General features: G+C 43.5%; 1 long non-coding RNA gene across 1 annotated transcript; it reads right to left on the reverse strand.

Moving 5' to 3' along the window:
* Window positions 1-1,096: 1,096 nt before the first annotated feature.
* LOC121068207 lies at window positions 1,097-22,216 on the reverse strand. Its single transcript, XR_005818700.1, has 3 exons — window positions 22,190-22,216; window positions 21,466-21,506; window positions 1,097-2,386 (listed from the first exon to the last, which is right to left on the reverse strand). It is a non-coding gene; the product is annotated as an uncharacterized LOC121068207 (long non-coding RNA).
* Window positions 22,217-22,729: the final 513 nt, after the last annotated feature.

Here is a 22,729-nt window from a genome sequence, read left to right on the forward strand (position 1 = left end):
AAAGAAATCATCAAGTGAGCTAACCGTGAAGGTCATTATTCTGGAAGGTAAATGCTAGCACAAGGACTAGAAGTTTACCCAGAAATATTTGAGCATAACATTTCCCAACTATTAGGGGAACAAGAAATTGAGGGATATATTTTCAGAAAGCCGTGGAGTGAAACACCAGAGGATTCTCACCATTCTGTTTACAGGTGCCAATGTAAGCAACTGTGTGGTTTGCCAGTGAGAGAAAGATAAATGAATGAATGAATTTGAGTTCAAGCCTTACTTGTAAGGAGCCCTCGTATTGCCATGATTCATTTTGGCAGCCTACCAAGCCTGAGAGAAACTCAATGGACCAGCATAATCTCTGATAACTGAAGTTAATTGAGGTTGAGTCGCACCTGGAACAATCTTGCCCATTCATTCATTAAAAACAGAGGATACTAAAAACACTGTATAGATTGTTTGATCTGCCTGGGGCAAGGAGTGCTAAGAAAAGACATGTCTGACTTACAAGCACAGGCCTGCCTTCTGTTTTTCCCTAGAGGACAAAAATGCAGTTTTGTGGGAAATTTTGATCCAGCCAGTCAAGGAATGCTTCAAAGTTGTTCCACAGCTCTCCCATGTGCAAGTCCAAAGTCTTCGCCATCTGACTGAGGCCACAATAGCTCTGCTTTTTCCTGTACCTGCTGCACTGCACTGAGATAATTAAGAGCAATTAAGCTTAGTCTAGTGTAACAGTACTGTAACACGGATGAAGCCCAAGGTAACAACAGGAGAATATTGGTATAGCGTTCTACCACTGCTTTGACTCAGTGCTTGGGACTGACAGATACTTTACTTATTGCCTCAGAAATGTGGGTATCAGTGAAGGATAGCACATAAAAGATTCCTTTATAAACTGGTTCTGACTTAACTCGTTTTCAGAAACATATAGACTCAATAGCATCTTCCAAGGAGGTGTTTACCTTGGGTTCTTGACTGTCATGGAAAAGAGCCACTGGGCTGGGACTTCACATCAGCAACACAACTCCCGTTTGTTCTTATCACTGATGGAGTATGCTGTTGTCTTTAAAATGACCTGTTTTGATGTTTTACTGAAGCTAAGGGTCTTTTTTTTTTAAAAAAACTACAGTTCTTTGAAAAATCTATATTACAGATATTCATTTGGAACAACCAAATAAAAGACTAACCATAGATGTTCCATCCCAGGTTTTACTCAATACTGTACTGCTTCTGGAACCGGATGTTTTGGGGGTGTTTTGTCAATTCCGTGTAGATATCCGGCCAGGATGTATGTATTGAATAAAAAACCCTCAACTTGCTGCAGCAAAGTACTTTGGTTAGCTCTTTACCTGAAGTAATAAATTAAAAGCAACCCATTATCTGGGTTGCAATGCAGCTCATTCTTCTTTCAAAAGCCTGACATTTACAGTAGATGAACTCAAATATATAAACATTTCCCACTTTTACTAATACAACTTACCTCCTACTTCACTTCAACCACAAATGATTTTAAATAGCAAATAGATCTTTAGAATCACTTTTATTTGCGCTTCTGGAATAGTCGTCTAATGCCCTAATATATCTGCAGTAAAGGAATATGTCCAGAATACAGTTTTAACCAAAAAAATAATTAAAATGGGAAAAATATTTGGAACCATTCTAGTAAGATTTTTATATAAAAGCTCTTTCTGCAGGAATAAAAGGTTGCACTCAGGAGTTGAAAACCACCTTAAAAATATTTGCAACAGACTGGTCAGAAGAAAATTAAACTTGCCTGACTTTAAAAAGTTATCTGCTACTTGTTTGTGATAGATCCAGACCGCTTCCTTCCATAGCAGGTTTATATGGAGAACTAATTATGAGGTTGGGAAACACTGTGCTACTATTCAACACATTGCTGAAGTTCTATTCTCATAGGATTTAGATGGAGGAAGGAAAAATAGGGACTACCACACGCATTCACATGGAAATTATCCACGCATATCAGAGGACTAGCACAGTCACTGACAAACATCTCTGTAGTAGAACACAGCATATCAAGAGTGTAGCAGACAAGGTGGAAGAGTTTCTAGCAGAGCTGACTAGGAACTAGAATTGCAGTCCTAGGGAAAATCCCAATACAGATTTTTGTCCCATATTACAACAAAACTGCCATTTCAGATTTTCCTCTCATTAACAATTGTGAGAGCAGTCAGAAGAGAAAAACAAAACATTCTGTTCCTTTTCATTTTCACATTAAACTCTTGGTCCTTCTGTGTTTCAATGGGAACAGCATTTGGGTGGTTTTGGCCCTCTTTTCTTCAAAAGCCCATGCCCCATCTAGATCCTTCCTCAGAAGCAATAGCAGTCTGTGACTGCAAAAGGAGAACCAGTGAGCCCCATGCAGACGAAGCGCCTAGGAGAAGGAAGGGAGCTCTGATTGCAATAGAAATCAATTAGCATATAAGAGATTAAGTACAAGCCCAGAAGCCTTCAATGAATGCCCAGGCAGAGTCTGTTTGCGCTACATCTCTATCTACATACTCATACTGTGTGTGCCCGTGTCTAACTTTTACTGCCAGATTAGCTCGAACAACAGGGTTTTAGAACTGGGTTATGATTATAGCAAAGTGGAGGGAGTGTCAAAAAGTGGAAATATGTCACTTACTGTATTCTTGTCTCAAAACCTTATGGCTTGCTACCACAGAAGGAGGCAAGGGAGCTGGCAGCTAACAAAGTCTTCCATTGTGAAAGGAATGACAGGTCTAATCATCATTTCTGCTTCAGAAATTTTTAAAATGCAGTATGTGAAAACATGCTGACCCTTGGGAAATAAGTGAGGCTGTTAAAAATAAATAGGTTCCAGCTTTTCAGGAAGAACAGATTCACTACAGTGACGTAAAAACACCCAGCAGCTTGTCCCAGCCGTTTCCCATGAGACACGGATGATTTAGGAAGAAACAGCAGCTCACACAGCTGCCTGGAAATTTAAATGCTAGGATGTTACTTCTTGAATCTTTTATTTTTAACACATGTCACCTTTGACACAGCGACAGTATCTGCACAATCCCTCTATATCCTCAGAAAGACCCTTCGAAGATTTAAGAAAAAATAACCTTAGTGGAGCATCCATCCCCATATGTCTTGGATAAACTACGAGACACTAGCAGCCTTAGGAATATCCTCTTATCGCTGGAAAAAATATTTCATAAATATTTCATATTATTCATCTGAGGGTTTTTAATTTTCTGCTGAACGGCATGAGTCCCAAGCATGTTTTGGATGTTGTGCCCACAGACTTGCCAGCAGAGGCCCACTGCTGCGGTATGACATGCTGGTGCACAGGGATGCAGCACATCCATGGCCTGAGCCAAAGCAGGCTCCAGGTCAAGAGTGAAGAAGCCAGTGCTGAAACAGAAGTTTCTCTGTGAATGGACTTACTGATTGGCAGCCACATCTACCAGTTACAGCAGATTACATCTGTGATGGTATAGCTGCAGGTTTGATAATGGCAAATAAAATCTCGTTTCAAAGCATACATTTGCATCTTTACCTCAGAGTGGTTCACTAGGGGCCCAGGTGGAGACTGCAGGGGTGAAGTATTAAGTCATTTTAGTTAAGGAGATATTTCTTCCAGTAAACATTTTATGATTTTCTCCTGCATTAATTCATCAGGATCTAATTCCTTTACTGTTTCCTTCTTGTATTTCCAACTCACTCTTTCCATTCCCCCTAAATCCTGTTAAATCCTAACCAATGCTTTCCATAAAACAGAATGTACGAATTACTGTTTGTTTATAAAAGGACCATAGGGATTACATTGCTGGACCAGATTCTTTACACTTCAGCATGTGTCTTACCACCCCACTTGCAGTCTTACTGCAAGTGATGTTTACTCCTCTACAAGGAAAAGGAAATTGCTGGTTGGTTTTACTTCTGCTCAGAGAGAACTAAAGACAAATGTTTGTAAGCATTAACAAAATAAAGATCCATAAAAAATACAAAGCCATACAAGTATATGTCCAGAAACTGAAGGAAAACCATGCTCCCCAAAGGCTCTCTTTATTGATAGATAAGGAGTCAGATAAATACCTCAGACAAAATCCATAACCTTGTCATCTTGCTATTTGCCCTGCATAGTATACACCCATTTGCTAGACCAGCCATAGAAACCTATTCTACAGACCAAGACCTTTCACAGAAAACAGTCTCTTCAGAGAACTCCTGGTAGCAACACCTAATAAGAATGAGACAACCAAAGAAGCTTGGAGGAATATTCAAGTTGCACAGCTTTGTGGGGAAACTGATTTTTACTGAACAGGGGTTACACACTCAGGCAGGTCATTATATGCTCAGTGAATAGGAGAGCACAATAACCAAACAAAATCCTATGATTTCTACCCAAATAACTTTGCTTGGCCAATTCGCCACCACCTAAAATCTTGCCTTCTCATACCTCTTCATCAGGAAAGGGAGCGCTTTAAACATAAATCCAGCCACCCCTATCACAGGAAGATCGAGATTCTCTGCAACGATTGCAAAGTCTTGTTGGCCTAAAGAAAACTGCAGGTAGTCCTCAGGAGAAATCAAACACAACAGGAAGGCCATCAGTCTTGCTGTTGGCTTCAGTGTGTCCAAGGCTTTCTTTTTTTGCTCACCAAGCAACACCAGAAACCAGAAGCAAGACGTCTCCGTAACTGGTCTCACTCAGAAGCTGCTCTACAAGCAGCACAGCTAGAAAAGTCTGGTTTCCTGCTGGCATGCCGGGAGCATTACTTTTCCAGCATCTTTCCTGGCACCAGCCCAGGCTCCCCCTGCATCCACCCAGCACCCCTTTGGGGGGTGAGGCAATACATGCCGTGACAGTCACCCATGGGCTGGCTACCATGCAGGATCCTGGGCTACCCCTGCTCCTCACACCCCCAGGCTAGCGGGAATTTAATGGTCTTTGAAGCTTTCTTTCAATGCTGGCGGAAACTGAGCAGTGGAGTTAAAAGCTATGGGAGGGGACTGGGGATGGATAAACAGACAGTGAGCTCACATGTCTTGTTTTCTTAGCAATTTAGGCTAAAAAGGAACATTTTATATACACACATATGTAAGGGGGGTGGGGAGGTAACTGGCAAAATCCTCGGTATTGGAAGAAGTTTGGCCCTCTCTCAAAAAGCCAACAGCCTATTTGAAGTTAGCGGGTGTGTTTTTTCCTCTGGTAATGACTTTAACAGCGTTCTTACTTTTACTAGCCACACTGGGCACTAGTCCATCTTACAGACTGAAGCTCTCAGTTCTCCAAGTAACTCTGCAATCCCAATAAGATTACCCTCTGAATTCAACCAGAGATGCCGCATTCCTTCCTGACGTGCCCCTGTTGCTGGGGGAAGAAGGCCAACCTGAATCAGAACAACCTCCCCAGCAAAGACAACAAAATCACTCACAATTTGAAAGTGCCCCTTGTTTTGCCCTGCTTCAGGTGAAGGCGTTCCAAATCCACTGCAATGGCCATTAATTGGAGCAATCCTACTCTAAGGGGCTTCGCTGGTGCTAGATGCCAAAGGAAAATGTTTTCCAGGCCTTCAACACAGCTGGAGCATTCCGCTTTGAGAAGTCTGGCTTTGATTCACAAAAGGGCATAAATGTCACAACACTCACTACTGGGGCCCCTGGCCTTTTTGATAAATTATTGGCTCATCAAATCTCTAACGCAGACGTAGGAGGCAAATAAGTGGGTCTGGGATCTGTTGCTAAATTGGAATTGAGAAAAATACTTGGAGGATGAATAATACACCATTCCTTTTCTTAATTTTGAGAAGTTTACTTTTCCTGATTACTTTAGATTAAATGTATTCCCAAAACAAATCAAAAATCCCAAACTTAAAATAGAAAAATCAGTCCTTTCAGGAATTTTCTTATTTTGTTTTGTAGACAATAGAAGCTGTTCATGACATTCAACATGACTTCATGACTAATTCTGACTAGGCCAATCTGCAAGAACATAAAAAATTCCCTGTCATAACAAAAGGATGTTACTGGGGCCAGATCTCCTAAACTTATGAGTACTTGCTCATCCCAAATGGTTACTTCTTCTGAAATTACTGGTATTAGGGCTGACTGGATGCCAAAACTCTATAGTTTGTTATCCACTTTATCACATAAGCAAGAATTCACAGCTCACCACCTGTAACAACAATTTAACCCCTCTCCCTCCCCAAATTAAATGGAGATGCAGAGGTAACCCAACTTTATCTGCTCTGGGCCAGCAACTGTGATGAGCTCCACTCCTTGCTGTGTCACTTATGCAGCACATGATCTTCATGCAGCTTTCATGCCCAGCTACCCTGTTTATAAAAGCGGATGTCTATTTTATAACACTCAACATCACTCAGAACAGTGCTAGGTAAAAGACTGTCAAAATTATTCTTCTATCCTCAGCTTATCATTCAGCCTTAAACTTGCCACTAAGTGGGAAATAGCCCTCAGAAGTTTGTCATCTTCTGTTTACATTTCATAGATGATCAGCTGAACCATCTACTTGAACAAAAATTTTGAGTCCTAGTTAAAGAAAGTGCACACGCAGTGGTTACATAAAACACTTTTCATTTTAGCTTTCCCATCTCTAGACAAATTTGAGACTTCCAAGTTGCCTGCCATATTTTACATAAAGGGCACTCAGAAAATGCAAGATCTGCTCTATTGTGTTGCAATTGCACTGTTATCCAGCTCAGATTTCTGTCTGTATTATGTTGTCAATGAATCTGCCTCGGGAAGAAAGCACCTGCTGTTTCTGTACTAAGTTTTTGTATTTACAAACAGGGACTGAAGCCAAGCTCTGATGCTCAAGTCCTTATAAGCATTTACACACCTGGGTGAAAAGCAATGTTTGGATTTGGGGTACTAGGAGCTTTTATGTTCATGCAGAAAAAACACAATCAAAAAGATCATAATGGAATATTCTTCATGTAAATCCCCATTTTCCTTTGAATCTGCTAGAAGAATCAAGTCTCCTTTCAGAAAAAAAATATTACACAAAATCATGGTGTCCATTTAGAATGTAAAATGAAAAGTTACTTTTACAATTTAAGAAAAAAGAGACCGGAGTCGTTCCCCTACATCAGACCCATTCGATTCAGAAAGGAAGAAAAAAAATTCAATAAGCACTTATGAAATAACTTCTTAACTGAGTGATTTCTTTTTGACTCCACTTAGCTTTTGGCTCACATCCTGCAGCATGAATGTTTACATCACATACAAATCACCCTCACAGCTTTCAAATGCTTATCTTTTTAAAGACCAATAAATGAAAGATATACGTATATTTAAGTTCCTGTTAAAGTTAGGGATGAATGATTAATCTGTAGTACAGGAAGCAAGCCTGTTAAATCTCATTTCAACATGTAAAAATTAATGTATTTAGTTCTGTGGCTCTGCATGCAGTGGGTAACCAAGATGATGGTCATCAGGTGAACAGACGTAGTAAAGTGAACTCCACCAGGATACCACAAACCAAACTACAATTTTCCAGTCAATGCCAGCGTGCATTGACTGTTAAAAAGAGTGAAAAGCAACAATATAGGATAAACTCCACACTCTACAGTGTTTTTATAAGCTATATCATACTATATCATATGCTATATACATAAGCATACAGCTCTTCTGATATTAGTGAATGAACGGCAGATCTGACTGTACCACTTACACGACAAGTTTAGTTTTATGCAATTTTGTAGTTATTCACCTTGTAAACTGCTGACAGTTTCTTGCCTTCCAAGAGATAGCTGCCCTCTTTCTCTCACCTAAAATCCCAGCCAGATCTGATATCTATATGCATTTATTGCTGCAGTGCTGAACTTACAAGTCAGCCCTGAAGTGCAGCAAGGGTTGGTATTAGAGACCACCTTGAATTAGACTCTTTTCATGAATATAAATGGAGAAGCCTTAAGCTGTGCCTAGAAAAGGCACGCTTTCAGTAGACACAATTTTATTAATCTTTCTTGAAGAATGTCAGCTATTACAAAAACATCTAAGAATGATTCTTAGGCATTTTTTGTTGTTGTTACAAATAAAAAGGGATGTGAGGTACAGAAATACTGAATTCAGCCTACCCACCTGACAAAAGGATTATCATTGTACTGTCATTAACTGACTTATCACTGATTACTGCAGTTGGGAAAGCAGGGAAGGGTAACCCCCTTCCTACGTCACCCAGTAGGTTCAAGTTCTCCCTGAAAACACACAGAACTGATGACTTGATTGCAATCCTGCCTGGAAGCCTCAGTCCTGAATCAGGCAAACATCAGATAGGTGTCCTTCTGACACAACACTGAAGGCTGATAGCAGTTTACAAACACTGAGCATGCTTATTCCACAAAATCTATACTCTAGTGTTAATCTGTATAGAATATACATACAGCTCCTATTGTTATGACTGATAGTATGTTTGCTTTGGCTTGGCCATCAGCTGATCTTATGACTTTTACTCCAAGATGCAGAACTAGTCCAGAGCGCAGATCCAGCCTGGACAGTTCCCCAGCTTGTGAATGAGGGATGCTGCTGGAAAGTGGAAGACAGACTGAAAATAGCTGAACACAGAGCTATAACCTCCTAGGGAGAAGGTGCAGATAGCTACCAAGCCTCTGCGCAAGAGGTGAGCATTGGTTCCTTCTCCACCCTTTTGCATCAGAGTAGCGCAGGCAGTGTACTGCATGTTTGGTGTATGCCAGCAGCAGTGCTCTGAGCATATTGAGGGGATCCAGCCCCTCGTGAGCTTTCAGTCACAAACACAACCTCACCTCTAGGTCCTAAAGGCACCCAGGCTGTCACAAGGGACCCAGCTTCCCAGGCTGGGCTACCTGTGTATATGCTTGCACATCCAGCTTTGCATGCAAGGAACTTTGGGTCCTGCACCTGGGATGGGGCAACCCTGGCTATACGTACAGACTGGGCGATGAGATGCTGGAGAGCAGCCCCGCAGAGAGGGATCTGGGGGTTGTGGTTAACAGCAAGTTGAATATGAGCCAGCAGTGTGCCCTGGCAGCCAGGAGGACCAACCGTATCCTGGGATGCATCAAGCACGGCATTGCTAGTCGGTTGAGGGAAGTGATTGTCCCGCTCTACTCTGCACTGGTGCGGCCTCACCTCGAGTACTGTGTGCAGTTCTGGGCACCACAGTACAAAAAGGACATGAAACTGTTGGAGAGTGTCCAGAGGAGGGCGACAAAGATGGTGAAGGGCCTAGAGGGGAAGACGTATGAGGAGCGGCTGAGGTCACTGGGCCTGTTCAGCCTGGAGAAAAGGAGGCTGAGGGGGGACCTCATCACAGTATACAACTTCCTCACGAGGGGGAGTGGAGAGGCAGGTGACCTATTCTCTGCAATCACCAGTGACAGGACCCATGGGAACTGTGTGAAGCTGAGGCAGGGGAAGTTTAGGCTGGACATCAGGAAGAGGTTCTTCACCGAGAGGGTTGTCGCACACTGGAACAGGCTCCCCAGTGAAGCAGTCACTGCACCAAGCCTGTCTGAATTTAAGAAGCGATTGGACTGTGCGCTTAGTCACATGGTCTAAACTTGTGGGCAGACCTGTGCAGTGCCAGGAGTTGGACTTGATGATCCTTATGGGTCCCTTCCAACTCGGGATATTCTATGATTCTATGATTCTAAATAAGAAGAAACTAGCTTAGTTTTACGCATCTTTATTTAGGCAGCCACTGAGTGCAGTCTGTAGCTTGCTGTCTTTAATCTAGACACCTGCATAGTATGGGAATCCTACTTTAGGTGTCAAAGCAAGCATTCAGGATCTCACTCCAAGAACTTTGAGTTAATGGGGCTTTTTCATTCCTGTAAACTCATTTTTATAAAAGCTAATCAGCAGAAAGGGAGCCTTTAAATCAAGGATATGCTTCTGTTAACCTGAATATCCAAAACCTCAAGTCTCCAAAGATGAATATCCACAACCTCTCTGAACAACCTGCTCCACTGCTCGAGCACCTTCACCATAAAAGTAGTGTGATATTTTGGTTGTTTGTTTTCAATTATGTTTAAACAGGATTTCTTGTATCTCAGTTTGTGCCAACTGCATCCTGACTTCTGGATTTTTTCAGTTCAGGAAATTCAGCAAGTGAAAGCTTGCATCTCTAACAAAAATCCTTGCCTATGCTTCCTATGGGTCTTAGCACCAGAGGAATGGCTATCAGAAGGGCACTGGAAGCTAAGCATAACAACACTACAGAAAATATTATCAATTCAGAAACATGTCTTCCCTCCCAGGGCACATCTGCAGAACTGTCACCACCTGCACACAACTGCTAATTCCAGCTCCACCCCAAGAGGCTCTTCACATTTCTGAGTGCCAGCTCTCTACATTCCAACAGATAAACCACCCTTCCTTCAGCCCCTCCACAGCATAGTAGGTGTATGGAAGCGCTGCCTCCTGAACAGGACAAAGCACTTTACTCTGTGACAGTATGTCAGTACTTGAGCTTCCTAAATTCCCACAGTTTGGAAATTCCACATGTAAATGGGTACCAAAATTCTGAGCCCAGAATACGCATAATATTAGTGCTACTTTCATTTTCTTTAATGCTGTAAGCCCTTCTACGTTGGAGTAAGAACTTGCATAAGGGAGGATTCAGCAACAGGGAGAGCTTGGACATCATTTTAGGACTGAGAATACATCAGCAGAACAGTTTTTCCATCAACAAGAAAAATGTCCTGCTTGCTTATGGAACTTCTACCAGATTTCCTTTGGCATGGCAGTTATAGTCCCTGAAGCGTATTCCAACATTTTTGTCATCTGATCAGTCCTGCACAATTTACTTGATAGCAGCTGTGTGCACTTTCTTCATACTTCCCCCCAGTGCATTAGGAGTTCTGTTCTTTTTGAGAGCTTTCCAGGGGGTGTGAAAAATGTCTTTTGTTTCTTCCTTTTCTTACACTCCCCCCACACTCTAACATGGTGAGCTTTGCTTCTGCCTAATGGAAACCATCCAAAATACACCTTTAAAAGACAGTAAGAGATTCTGTAACTGTTGAAAATTAGGAAAAGGGATATTTGCTTCTGCTATGAGAGACCAGAGCTGAGTTCCTACTCTGCCACAAATATACAATTTAACCTCACCTGATCCTTGCCTATTTTTTCCTGGAGAAGTATTTTAAGTATACCTGAAGATTTATTGGCATGAAGCAGCTTTATATCATAAGCATTTTCCTAGTATAACTTAGCACATTTTTGAGAATTAATTTCCAAATTTTACAAAAAGATAATAGAAGATAGCAATAAAACTTCTCTCAACAAAACAGATAGACTTGAAATGGCAGCTGACATGTTGATTTTAGTGATGTTCATACTGGGACAAATCAGAAAAGAACGGCAGTGGAAACGAGCACATCACCTGTAGAGTTATGCTCAGTAAGAGTCTCTCTCTCAGAGGTTACACAGCTGGCGACTGAGATAAAGCAGAAAGAATATTGCAAGCAGCGTGCATCTTGCATGGAAGAGTCAACAGATTGTAATGTAGGCTATTCCTGCAATTGTTGTACGTGATGAGTTCTCCAAATCACACTACAGCTTATTAACCAGAGAGGAAGGAGAACAATGGGAAAATTGTTAATTTGTGACCCAAATTCCATACACTTTTTAAACCACCTTCCCCTCGAATGGAGTATCTGAAAGCAATATCCTGGCATGAGTTTAATCAAATTTAAAGTAACACAGGCTAATCTTCTGAGGCCTGTTATGTCTGTGAAAAGGTCTTTCTTTCCTTAAGGCCTGCTTCCCTTCTGGAAGTCTGTAAGTCATGAAATGAGCAAGCAGCAGTGTCTGGGGCAGTAAATACAGCATTGTCCCCCCTTCCCACCCCCACCCAAGGTCTGCTTACTGCCTCCCCAGAGGATACCCCACCAAATTCCACTAATAAAACAGCTCTTACTTTCCTCAGGGATAAAGGGTAATGAACAAGAGAACAGTTGATATTGGTGGTAACTATCACAACAAACAGACATTATAAGGCTTTGGCAGTCATTTTCAAGTACTGGAACCAAAAGTTGAGCGCTTTCTGTAGTTTGAGGAGTTCAATCTGCAGCACCATTTTCTCTCTTGCTTTTTTAAAATACATTTTCCGTAGCATATGGATCCCGTGCTGATCCACATCTGGATTTCTGGTTAACTGGAATTTCTGGAGAGTTCCTAAAAGCCCTCTTGTGCTTCCCCTTCCCCCCCAGTTCTCCTTACCCACAGAGCAGGATCTGTTTTCTTTCTTTATGCTCTTTTCTGTTTTAAAACAGCCAGCATCACCAGCAGAACCTGTCTTGGGTTTGTTTCCATGCTTTTCCTTCCAGGAAAGAAGGCTGGCTCCCATTAAACCTTGCTGGCGCTGGAGCAGCCAGGTATCCCAGTGGGTACTTGCTGCATTTGCGTAAAATCCCTCCATGCGCCAAGGTTCAGCAAGGCACAACAGCCAATTGCCAAATGCACCTGTCTTGCTGTTTTCAAATTTGAGAAGCAATTCCAACACCTTAGGTCAAAGACTGCATCCAAGTACTATCAAATCTGCCCCTTCATTTTTAGTGTAGTCATCAAAAAAATGCAACTCAAAACTTAAAGAGGAATGGAGATGCACATGGAAGACATTGCTTTTGTCTTCTTCCATACATCTGCTTGGAGGATGCATCATTCTTCACATTAATCCAAGTGTGAAGAATGTCAAGGGTGGCATAGGTTTGCCACAACACTGCAGACAATTAAAGAAAAATAAAACCTTCCACAGTCTGGACCCATCGTAGCTACAGACTCACAGACACTCACTGCTTCCAGTGAGAGATCCCACACAGAAAAGATGACCAAGGTCAGTCCCTTGTGGAACAGGGAAGGTCACGCACAATCCCTTTGCTCAAGCTACCATCAGTGCAGTGGAACTTTCTGCACACATGGTTCTCCCTCCCATGAATCTTCCTTTTTTCTTTCAGCTCCAGTTTCTGGGCTTTCTGTCCTGTTATTTCGCCCTAGGCATGATGCTATTTGAGCTTCTCCTTCCCTCTCCTGTTCCCTTGCAACGTGCTGAGAGCATTGCAAGATGAATTATAGCCAATTCATTTGCCTGCCTGCCAATTAGAAGTATACTGTGTCAGAGGCAAGTGAGTAAATACCAATAAACAATATGACAGCTATTGACCCTCAGATAGTTTTCAGTGCTTTCCACTTTATTAAAATGAGGTATTAATAGAACAGATATATTTCACAAGACATGGCACTGTAGTACTTTGAATCACAGAGCTGTTTTTTATAGCCAGAAAAACAGATTCTTTAACATGTTTCTGTATGCCAGATACTGTTAAATCATGAAGGTTTCTGAGGGCATTTTTTCTAGTATTTTTAGTAATAAAATAATCACACTTGTGAGTAGATAGCTTCTTAACTCATTCTAATATTTGATTATGAATACCTGGGACAGGAACCAGTTCATACTGTTTCCATATCATATAGCATCACAAAGCCTCCAGGTCTAGACTTAAGTACCAGGTCCTTCTGTAAAACACAATAGTTTAGCAGACACTATGTCAACAGATGCCTTAGATGTAAATAGAAGGAGCAAGTCTCTCTTCTGAAGAGTTAGTGATAGAAGACCCCCGGCCCCATATGGTGCACAGTGCCAAAGAAATTCTGCTTGCCCAGAAACATTTTTATTTGAAGAAGGCTCAATATCGGCACAGAGCACAACTGCACACTTCTCAGTGAGGTGCTGGAGCATAAACAGACTACAACTTGGAAAAGGCAAGCAATCAGACATATGGTCTCATGAAAAGATATCTATCTCATGTCACGCATTGTTGGATATTTTTAATGCAAGGCAACAATTTGACATAATTCAAACTCAAGCAAGTTAAATCTGTTCAGCAAGCTCATATTTAATATGTAATATGAGTTGGTAGTTGTAGAAGCATGAATGCCGTGATTTGCTCTTGCAAAGAAATGACCTTATGCTGCATCCACTTTTTTTTTTTTTTAAAAACATTGCAACAATTATTTCCAGCTTACACACATTTGAAAGTCCACCCCCAAAATATGGATAGCTGAATTCCTGGAGAAAATCCAGCCACAGCTCTAAGCTATGCAACCGAACATGAAGTGAGAAAGGTATCAACACCCCAAAGCACAAGCACTAACTCATGCTCAAACCAGGGCCATGTAACGGAGCAGTCTCTTCGCAGCAGTAAAAGCAGTCAAGTTCTAATATGTGCCAGCATGAGTAAATAACAAGTGCAAAGCCTAATGTGAACAAGGCGCTGTACTAAAGGATGCTTTGTGAGCTTGCAACAAATGAAAGACTGCTCTTTTCTTCCAAAATTAAACTATAGCAAGTAATGGAGTCAGGACATCTTGCTGCTCCCTGGCTACTGCTTTTAGATAAAAGAAAAGACTTTCTTTTACTACCCCCACGCTTTATGGGAAGCGCATACAGAATGTACATTAAAGAACGTTCCTATTAAAAGAGGATGCTAATACTGACTCACTACCAGAAGATCAAAGTTTCCCTTTAGAAATGTTGTACTTGTCCCTCTAGACCTCTCCCCAGACCTTTTCTAAAAAGGTCGTCTTGTGCTGTCGGACACAGAAAACCATGCAGTATTTCCATGCCAGCTATTCAGGAATTTTACCAAGAGCTTTCTCCCTTGCATAAACACTGCTAGAGTCACACCTTCAAGCAGCACGTCCTGTAGCCCCCAGAAGTGCAGCTCATCGTTGCCCAGCAGTTAAGCGAACCACTGCTTTATGCCCCAGCCCAGCCATCCTTTCCAGTGAAACCCTAGTGTAAGCAGTAATTCTCTAGCAAGGCACAGACAATCATTATTTCCCCACAATTAAAAGAAAAGCATGTGGTTAACAGACCCCACTAATAATGCAGACGAAAGGCTGTGCTCAGTGCTACCAAGCAGATTTAACTTACATGTGTGAAAAAACTTCCCAGCCATGATTCTCCCTGGAATAGCGATACATGTTGCAAAACTTCCATTGCTTCCCTGTGTAGGTGCAAAACAGATTAAAGCAAGTCACACACTAGGTAAACCGTGACTGCCTCACTGTGGATTAAAGCAAAGCCTGCTTGCATTAGATTGCTATTGCCACTGAAATACTGGAGCTTTTTCTTTCGCCTCTCTAAGAGATTGATGTTTTGTTCAGATGAGCACTCCAAAGTATTTCTGGACATAAAATACATATATTTTTTATGAAATATAAAATATTTGTATTGGCTGACAAATAGCTTGCAATAAATGAAGCTGAATAATCAGTTGATCTTGGCTGAAATCAGAACCACACATCTGAAGTGTGTCTTGGAGCTTGCATTTCTGATATATGTGGTTTTATTCAGAGACTTTTTTTAATCAATACATTTGCAAAAGCTGTATTTCAACTGTGATCGCCTACTGTCCATTACATAACCATGTACTTTAAGATATTTTTAATACCAATACTTTATTGCTATACTCAAGTTCACATTTCCTTCCTTTGAATTATCTTATGAACTTCTCTTCCTTGGAAGCACAGTCTGGCTAAGCTCCAGCTCTGAACTTCCTGGAGGATTTGCTTAAACAAGTAATAGCTTGCATCTGATCGGATGGATAGCAACAAACCAGATTGTTTTCACAAGAGAATGACATTCTAGCCCTCAGAGTGCGACCTTTGCACAACTTGGGACCCACTACATATCTCATGTAAGTCTTTTGAGCCTAGTTCAAAAACAACAAAAAATTTTGACTTGCTATTGCATGGACTTATTTCCAGATCTTTTACTGAAATTTCTGTAGCATCCCAGGCTGTATACAGTAAAAAAAAACTGCTTCAACAAAGCAAGGACATCTTGTACAGGGGACACCGGTACCTTGTGGCATACTGAACACTTTGTGTTTTATGTTGAACCTTGGCATTGTAGCTGTGTCTTGTTTAGTTATTTTAGTCATGATTTCATACATGATTTCATACACGATTTCAGAAGAATCAGAGTAAGCTGAATTTTGCAGAGTACGGTACTATTAAACACATATCCTTGGCAATCCATGCATGTGACTTCTATATGGACACAATCTGGTTACCAGATGCAATATTTACCTAGCTAGATCAGCAGCTCTAGCTGCTGGTTGTCACACTATTGTGTCTAGTTACTGAAAAATTACCTCTACTGATACATACATAGGCTATGTTGCTTAATCAAGAGAGGTTTTAATTTTTATATGCTACCTGTATTAATGGAACTGCCTGAGGAATATATCATTTCTTCCACTACTACTTATTTTCTAGCAGATCTTTCAGTCATGGGTCCCAATGTTAAACATCCATTTTTGTGCTCTTTCATTTGGTGAACTGTTTTTGTGAGCCTGCGTTTTCCCTTGATTTTGGAATATGAAAGTTCCCTACGGAAGGGAGAATCCAAAACAAGACTGCTCTGCTGCAGAAATCATCCACAAAGTATTATACTTTGAGCATTTCTGTTTAAAATTTAGAAGCTGTGCCCAAGCCAGGAGCCTTGGAAGGGTGCTTGGCCATGCTGGGGTCAGGAGCTGTGGCCTCCCCAGTGCAGGAGCATTTTCCTCCCCACCTGAGGACATCAGGCATAGCCCCCCTCCAGGGCTTTGCCTGTTCTTCATCTCCACACCTCCATTTCTTCAAAACATCATTCCCCAAGCAAGCAAACAAGAGCTGTTTTATCAGTGAATTCCTGCCCAGTCCCATTATTGACTTGAGTTTCCATTCCCTTGACCTGGCCTCATGAGCAGCTATTTAGCTAGAGTTTAAAAAACATCAATAACTTTCAAGTTCACTTGTGCAAATTCCAACTGCTCATTAAAAGGTCTTGTTTCACCAAGAAAGCATATAAACAATAAAGAAGTTGGATGGATGTATAATGCTTTTTCAACCCCATAACAAGGCACTCAAGGCTTAGAGAAAGGTCAAGGACAAAAGCTCTGGAGTGATGCAGAAATCAGGACAGAGCAGCATTAGGGATATCTTCAGCTTAAGCACTCATGGAATATTTGTCCAGAAGCAATTTCTCTTCCTCAGGCTTTTCCAGTGTCTGATGGTTCTTATTAACATTATGGAAAGACTCAAGAAGTAGCTTGCCTTGTCCTTACCCAGGACAAGCCTGAATTTTAACAGCCCCTGCGCAAAGTGATGGGATAAATAATCTCAGTTGCAGTAGCCCCTGAAACTCACAGGCAGGCTGGTGATTAGCATTCCTCTCAAGCCATATGAGACAATTACAGCTTTATTTTGAAATTAAGGTGACTTCTTTGCAGAGAACAGATGGGGGTAGGTAACCTCTTCTCAGCAACGTTCATGAAAGGAAAAACATAAATCCAAGTCTTTGCCCTGACCTTCGATTGTGCTCCTATTTACTTCAACCTCACTGAAGTCAGTACCCTTTTGCAAACAGGTAACATCCCTCACCTCGTGGCTGCTTCCTCACCTTGGGGACATCGCCTTTGGTCTTCATGTTCACACGCCACTGAAACTGAGCAACAGGTCCAAAACCCTTAAGACAATGCTGATCAACAGGCTGACAGGCAGCCAGTAAAGCCCCACCACTGCTATTTCCTTAGGAAACAAGAGGGAACATTTGGTAAGAGTTGTGCCAAGTGGCCAGAACCTCAAGGTTTGATGTGGGAAGAGGAGGAGAGAGAAGTGTGCTTGAGGATCCCTTTTTGTCCTTTGATCTTGGTGGTTCACATACACATTTCTTGCAGTAACCCTTACTAGTTCTGAAAATTCACTTTTTAATTTTACACCTTTCCAGTCCTACGAGTAGCAATAAATTCATAACCAGCACTGTCAACAGAAAGACAATTACAGTTTTGGAAGGCCAAGGTGCTCCATCCCTGAACAAACATATGCCTTTCCCACATATGCAAAGCATCTGGGGCTGAAACAGGTCCTGGAGGAAGCTCAGGGAGGAAACTCAAAAGTTACAAGTTGAAGCCACAGAAAGAGAAGCTATTCTTCGCAGCAGAAGGATACAGACACCTTTTCCTGCTCTTAAGAAAAAGAAATGCATAGGACAAGAACAATACATACTCACTGAATTTCAAATAAATCTCACTCCAGAGACATTTTGACCTGATGTGCCTTGCTCTGTCCTGTGCCTTGCTCTTCCCCCAGCCCTCAAGGCAGAGCCTGCTCTGGGAATTATAACAGAAGGATTTCCAAAGAAATTTGGTTGCTGTTTGAATTTGTAGCCTGGTTTTCCAGGGAAAAGGGGTTCAGCTGTTCATCTCCACACCTCTGCCCCCCTGAGAGCGCAGCACATGCGGCCAGCACAGAGCAGCAGCATGGAGAGGATGCAGATGTGAACCAGAGGCACTTAAAAACGGGGGGGGGAAAAGGAACAGAAACCCACGGGCAGTGGGGTTTCACTGCTCACTCAGGCTGCTTTGGGCAGCCCCTGATGCCACAGAAGGAGCCGAGAAGCGGCTGCGGGCGCGCCCTGGCGGCGGAGCGGGGCCGGGGCCGGGTTCGTGCACCCACCGGGCTCAGCCTGCGCAGGGCACACCGGGGCCGTGCCCCCCGCAAAAGCGGCTCTCTTCCCTCCGGACAGCAGTGACAGAAACCGCGGAATTGATATTAAATCGCGATCTTAAAGTCACGGCTTTCCAAAAGATCCGCATCCCTGCCAAAACGTGCCTTTGGAAACCTGAACAGATTTCAGAAGCTGCAGCAACTTTTAAATTAACCACGTACTCACCCAGCACAAAGCTACGGGAGTTATTAGACATGCATTTTAAAAGTGTCTCGTGTATTTGCTTACTTTTAAAGAAAATAAATGCTTAGACTCGAAATATGCTTAATGAAAAATGCTTACACTCAGAAAAACAGCTTTTACACAAAGTGATTTGCTTCCTGTTGCATTTCCCTGCTTCCAAAATGGAGATAGAAGCTGCGTAAGCATGCAGTAAATAGTGAAGGCATTCCTGAGTCTCCAATGGTCAAGCCCGGTATGAACACTATTTGCTAGCAGCAAGTGTCAGTTCCCCCACCCCCAAATTCAATGACATCAGGAGTAACACTATTGCAAGGGCCAGAAGAAGCTTAAAACACTTTGAGGGACAGGTAATGAGTTATAAAACTTTATCACAACACAGAATTTAGAGCAGAGAACAGCTGCAACAACTCTTCCCTACCCCGTAACCACACTTCCCACATCACATCACTCGGTGAGATGGTGCAGCTGTGCCTTCTGGAAGAGCAGGCATCCCATCTCCCAGACAGCAACAAAACCTGTGGGAGCAGTGCCAAGAACCCACCTGGCTGAGGAGCACTCCCTTCTCCTCCATCCATCGCACTGCTCACTCCTTTAAATCTGAGATGCTTCTTTACAAGATGGGAAAGCTTCCTGGGTAGCACCCAGGAGCCCAGAGGGAAAGCCCTTGTTCCTGGCAGGGTCAAACCCAAGCAACCCAGCCCCAAGGAGCACTTCAGCCTCCTTACATGGCTTTTTGAGTCCAGGCAGGCTAAGAGGCATAGAGAAAGGACAGGTTTCAAGTACAGTTCTTTTGAAGGAAGTCACCTAAAGCAGAAACATTCACATAACAGAAATGTTTATGGTTTATTACCGGGCTTTAGAATCCATAAGGATGGCACCAAATCCTGACTGGTGCAAGAGTGGCTACGCTTTGCTGTATGCAAAATCCTACCCAGCTAAACACTATCCTCTGTCCTTGGCTAAGCTCTACTCTTTAAAACTCCAGTCAAAAGAAATTTAAAATGACAAGAGAAATGGCATGAAGCAAACTTGGATGGGACGGGGAATCTCAGCAGGGCAAGCCTGGAAGTGCTGCCACGGGGGTTGTACAAGTAGCAGCCACGGGAAGGAGCTGCATCACTTATATTGGTATGGCAGCAAAGGCAGCCAACAGAGCACCCACAGTGCAGGCAGAACCGAAGCTACCGTTCTTGCAGCTTTTGTATAAGCCCTCAAAGCAAGTTTTTTCCGTCTGTAATAGGTTACTAGAAAATTTACGGAGAGTTCAGATGCTAAAACGCAGCATATCAACGGGGGGGGGGGGGGGGGGGGGGAAGGCAGCAAGCGACGGCCAAACCCGAGGGGCAGCCTCCGAAGCTGTTCCCTCTTCCCAGCCCCAGGGCGCCCGGCAGAGGGAGCCGCACACCGGCGGTCCCCGAGCCCCGGGGACTCGTCCCTGTCCCCCCCCTCCCCCCAAAACGGAGGGCAGTCCAAAGACGGGCTACGCGCAGCAGGAGGGTTTCCGTCCCGAGTTATTCCACCCGGAGCACAAGTGCAAAGCCGCAAGTGGACATAGCACAGCCAGCGCTCCCAGCCACACAGGTCAGAGTTGGGATAAAACCGGGGAACAAGGAACAAGCCCTTGATATGAAATCAGGCAAAGTGACAGGCAGTACTGCAACCTCCCCGAGTGGGCACATCATTGGCCAAGACTCACTCAATGCGAATTCCCACAAGAAAAAAAAAAAAAAAGGGAAAGCTGGAAGCATGGTGGGAAAGTGTTTGGATCTCTGCTTTAACCAAGGTTGAAGCTTGCAGTGAAGAGCAGATGAAGTTTGCCTTAGTTACCTAACAGCAGAAATTCAGCAACAAATTAAAAAAAAAAAAAAGGAAAGACTTCCTTAATCTGGCAAATTACCAGGCTGAGAGAAGGCTGTCATCTGCGCACTTGCAAGAAGAGGCATACCAAGATTAATTTAGCTGTGTTTGCTGTCACCGGTCAGTTTAAAAAAATACCAATCCAGCCTCCCGACAGGCAGTTTTCCAATTGCTACCATTTTTTGGCAGCCAGCATGTTTGCAGAATCCCTGCTGGCATTCCCTCCCAGCGACCACCCTGGGGTTTCCAGAAGCCTCTGCTTTGAGATGAGCACCATTCCTCACCTAGGCAGAAATGTGCCAAGTCAAAAGGCAGAGGAGAGGTGGCTGCACATCCAGCTGCCCAAGCCCATCTCTTTACATAGCCTGGAGCAAGAGGTGGCACTTGCCTTGCACTCAAATTAGGGTCCATAGGGTCCAGCTGCTGGGTGGCGTTAGTCTGCCAGGAACTAACCCTAGCCAGGGCAGTCCCTCTGGCTCTCGTTAATTTTGCATTAGCATCTGTGCCACAAAACCCCAGTGACACTGCTCCAGTGCTGTTTCCGTGCCACGTGAGGAGACCACAGTTGTCACAAAGCTACTCAGAAATAAAAAAGTTCTCTTTAAATGAGAGATGCCAAGAAGTTACAGGGCTCATTTTCTTACGTTTCCCAGCTGGGTGCTCCCCTTCCACCTACACATCTCACCTCAGGCCTGGATTTCCCCCTTACCCTACACGGATCTCCACGCTCCAGCTCCACCAGCATCCCAGTCACAGCACCACAGAAAGGTGACATGTTCCCACTGCCAAAGGGGCAAAAATGAGTCCAGCCCATGCCTATCTTGCATTGCTTTGTGCAAGTTCGTTTGCACCCAGACCAAAAGGAGAGGAAGAAGCCAGAAGTTTCCGCTCACCCAGTGGAAAGACTTCGTTTCATCTTGTAGAGACACAGTGGCTGCAGGAAATGCAAAATCCTGCTGCTGGGGCGAATGGAAATTTCTGTCTCTTCCCTCCCACCCACCAGAGTCAATTTATATCTGGACAAAGAAGCAGCAGATGATGGAAATTCATACGAACCATCCGCATATTAGTAAGAGAGGGGCTATCCTGGGTTACAGGTATTACAATCGTCTCACACAGGCCACAGGCCTTGGGCATAGGTTCAGGCGGAGAACACAGTAGGGGAAGCGTGTTGGTATAACTCTGCTTCTCACATATCAAAACAGAAGTTTTCATGTGGGAAGCCCTCAAAGTGTTTGAAGTTTCACAATTACTGTCGCTAATAGTATGTTGAGATGAACGATGGCAAAGCACATCACAAATGAAGCATCACATACTCAATACAGTGCCTACAACCCAACTCTTCGAGTCAAACCTCTGCAAAAAGAGGCCAGTGGTTATGCAAGAGAGCTGGTGGCTTCTAAATTAACACAAAAGCCAACAAGTTGAGCCCAAACTAAGGTAACTTACAGGCCTATTGCAGCTTCTCTTGGAGGAACCTCCTCCCAGGCAGCACCCAGCTTTCTGACGCCAGGACAAGTGCACACAGAGCCTCCAGCTCCCTGCCACTGCCTCACCTCTGAGGGTGCCCCTTCCATCCCCAGCACCTCCCCAGCCCAGCATTTACTCCCCACCTACCTGCAAGCTCCAGGCTGCCTGCTCCTGGACAAGGGGCAAACTCCTGCCTACCCCTCATACCCAGCTGTATCTGGGCTTCCCTCTCTCCACCAGCGAATCAGCCTCCGCTGCCATCAGGGCTCTGCCTCTTCACCTGTGCCAGCCCTGGCAGCCCCACCTCCTTCTCCCCCTTCCCCAGGAGGACATTGCTCCTGCCCTGGGGCTGTGCCACCCGTGTGTTGGCCCTGCAGCCCCAGCACCAGGGCCCTGCAGACCATCACGGGCCAATGGGCCAACTGTTCCCTGCATTGGGATCCTGGATCACGAGTATGAACAAGTGGGCAGGTCTCGGTTAGGAGCTGATGAACGTTCTGATCGCCTTTCTGGATGCCCCATTAGACTTCTTCAGGCTTCCCCCCCCCCCTTTTTTTTTTTCTTTTTTTTTTCAGGTTACCTGTGTAAACTGCCTAGCTCTCCCCATACTCACATACACACCTTGTGTCATGATTAACCCTCCAAGGAGAAGTCACTTAACATTATTCAGGGAGCTCAAGAGCCGCT

This window comes from Cygnus olor, chromosome 3 (assembly GCF_009769625.2).
Source record: "Cygnus olor isolate bCygOlo1 chromosome 3, bCygOlo1.pri.v2, whole genome shotgun sequence".
Classification (NCBI taxonomy): Eukaryota; Metazoa; Chordata; class Aves; order Anseriformes; family Anatidae; genus Cygnus; species Cygnus olor.